Genomic DNA, 2,500 nt, shown 5'->3' with positions numbered 1-2,500 from the left:
GGAAGTGAGGAAAAGCAAAAGCCTACAGCACCTGGTATTCCCAGGCGGTCTCCCATCAAAGTACTAACCAGGCCCGACCCTGCTTAACTTACGAGATCAGGCGTGTTCAGGGTGGTGTGGCCGTAGGCAGAGACAGGCCTCTCACTTACTCCTCTTCTACTTTGCAGCCTGGCTGCCGGCAGCTTTTTGCACTACTCCACGCTAGGCCTTTTTCTTCACTTTTTGCCTTCTCTTAAGGGAACTTCATATTCCAGCAGGAGCAGTGCAAGGGCTGGGGGCGGCCCTTATACCCACAGGTGTGGTTCAGCAACCAGTCACAGGCCGCAGCCGCCCTCTTTCAAAAGGGCTGGGCGCAGGGTCTACGCAGGGCTAAGAAACCACCCCGGGGGTGAAAGAAAGAGCAAGCTGGGCCGGAGCCCGTTGTCCAGGAGTCGGCTAAGGAAGAAGGTGAGATGGTTGCCCGTGCCAGGAAGCATAGCTGCTTTTCAGTCGGCTTCTCTTTTCCTAGGGCGCGTTGCCTGCAAAGATGTTCAGCCTGTGTTGCCCTGTAAATTGGTCTGCAGGTTACTAGCTATGGCCTCCAGCCGGGCGGGTGGCCCAGATGCTATGGAAATTAAGCCTGCTATTATTAAAAGTAAAAAGCCACAACGCTGGTGGCCACCACGCCCGCTGCAGCTGCAGCTGCAGCTGCTAAGAGTGATAGCGGTACGAATGAGAATACTAGGATTTTGCAAGGACTAAAGAGTGCAAGAGAGGAAAGCGAATGTAAAAGAAGCAAGTGTGCAGTGTAAAAAGTGAATGTAAAAATGGCATAGAGGAGAGTTACCCCCTGCTGTTGGAAGTGAGGAAAAGCAAAAGCCTACAGCACCTGGTATTCCCAGGCAGTCTCCCATCCAAGTACTAACCAGGCCCAACCCTGCTTAACTTACGAGATCAGACGAGATCGGGCGTGTTCAGGGTGGTGTGGCCGTAGGCAGAGACAGGCCTCTCACTTACTCCTCTTCTACTTTGCAGCCTGGCTGCCGGCAGCTCTTTGCACTACTCCACGCTAGGCCTTTTTCTTCACTTTTTGCCTTCTCTTAAGGGAACTTCATATTCCAGCAGGAGCAGTGCAAGGGCTGGGGGCGGCCCTTATACCCACAGGTGTGGTTCAGCAACCAGTCACAGGCCGCAGCCGCCCTCTTTCAAAAGGGCTGGGCGCAGGGTCTACGCAGGGCTAAGAAACCACCCCGGGGGTGAAAGAAAGAGCAAGCTGGGCCGGAGCCCGTTGTCCAGGAGTCGGCTAAGGAAGAAGGTGAGATGGTTGCCCGTGCCAGGAAGCGAAGCTACTTTTCAGTCGGCTTCTCTTTTCCTAGGGCGCGTTGCCTGCAAAGATGTTCAGCCTGTGTTGCCCTGTAAATTGGTCTGCAGGTTACTAGCTATGGCCTCCAGCCGGGCGGGAGGCCCAGATGCTATGGAAATTAAGCCTGCTATTATTAAAAGTAAAAAGCCACAACGCTGGTGGCCACCACGCCCGCTGCGGCTGCAGCTGCAGCTGCTAAGAGTGATAGCAATACGAATGAGAATACTAGGATTTTGCAAGGACTAAAGAGTGCAAGAGAGAAAGCGAATGTAAAAGAAGCAAGTGTGCAGTGTAAAAAGTGAATGTAAAAATGGCATAGAGGAGAGTGACCCCCTGCTGGTGGAAGTGAGGAAAAGCAAAAGCCTACAGCACCTGGTATTCCCAGGCGGTCTCCCATCCAAGTACTAAGCAGGCCCGACCCTGCTTAGCTTCCGAGATCAGACGAGATATGGCGTGTTCAGGGTGGTGTGGCCGTAGGCAGAGACAGGTCTCTCACTTACTCCTCTTCTACTTTGCAGCCTGGCTGCCGGCAGCTCTTTGCACTACTCCATGCTAGGCCTTTTTCTTCACTTTTTGCCTTCTCTTAAGGGAACTTCTTATTCCAGCAGGAGCAGTGCAAGGGCTGGGGGCGGCCCTTATACCCACAGGTGTGGTTCAGCAACCAGTCATAGGGCGCAGCTGTACTCTTTCAAAAGGGCTGGGCGCAGGGTCTGTGCAGGGCTAAGAAACCATCCCGGGGTGAAAGAAAGAGCAAGCTGGGCCGGAGCCCGTTGTCCAGGAGTCGGCTAAGGAAGAAAGTGAGATGGTTGCCCCTGCCTGGAAGCGAAGCTGCTTTTCAGTCGGCTTCTCTTTTCCTAGGGCGCGTTACCTGCAAAGATGTTCAGCCTGTGTTGCCCTGTAAATTGGTCTGCAGGTTACTAGCTATGGCCTCCAGCCCGGTGGGAGGCCCAGATGCTATGGAAATGAAGCCTGCTATTATTAAAAGTAAAAAGCCACAACGCTGGTGGCCACCATGCAGGCTGCGGCTGCAGCTGCTAAGAGTGATAGCGGTACGAATGAGAATACTAGGATTTTGCAAGGACTAAAGAGTGCAAGAGAGAAAGCGAATGTAAAAGAAGCAAGTGTGCAGTGGGGGGTAAAAAAGTGAATGTAAAAATA

The 2,500-nt window shown here is 53.0% G+C and overlaps 2 non-coding genes and 1 pseudogene across 2 annotated transcripts; all 3 read right to left on the bottom strand.

Annotated features, from left to right (window-relative positions):
- Window positions 1-19: 19 nt before the first annotated feature.
- Window positions 20-128, bottom strand: LOC142186839 (5S ribosomal RNA; annotated as a pseudogene).
- A 728-nt stretch (window positions 129-856) lies between these two features.
- On the bottom strand, window positions 857-975 carry LOC142186846 (5S ribosomal RNA). Its single transcript, XR_012712346.1, has one exon. It is a non-coding gene; the product is annotated as a 5S ribosomal RNA (ribosomal RNA).
- Window positions 976-1,702: 727 nt separating this feature from the next.
- Window positions 1,703-1,821, bottom strand: LOC142186825 (5S ribosomal RNA). Its single transcript, XR_012712343.1, has one exon. It is a non-coding gene; the product is annotated as a 5S ribosomal RNA (ribosomal RNA).
- Window positions 1,822-2,500: the final 679 nt, after the last annotated feature.

Source organism: Leptodactylus fuscus, unplaced genomic scaffold (genome assembly GCF_031893055.1).
Source record: "Leptodactylus fuscus isolate aLepFus1 unplaced genomic scaffold, aLepFus1.hap2 HAP2_SCAFFOLD_1206, whole genome shotgun sequence".
NCBI classification, from domain to species: domain Eukaryota; kingdom Metazoa; phylum Chordata; class Amphibia; order Anura; family Leptodactylidae; genus Leptodactylus; species Leptodactylus fuscus.
Note: the sequence above shows the minus strand (reverse complement) of the source record. Positions and strands in the feature narration are given on the sequence as shown.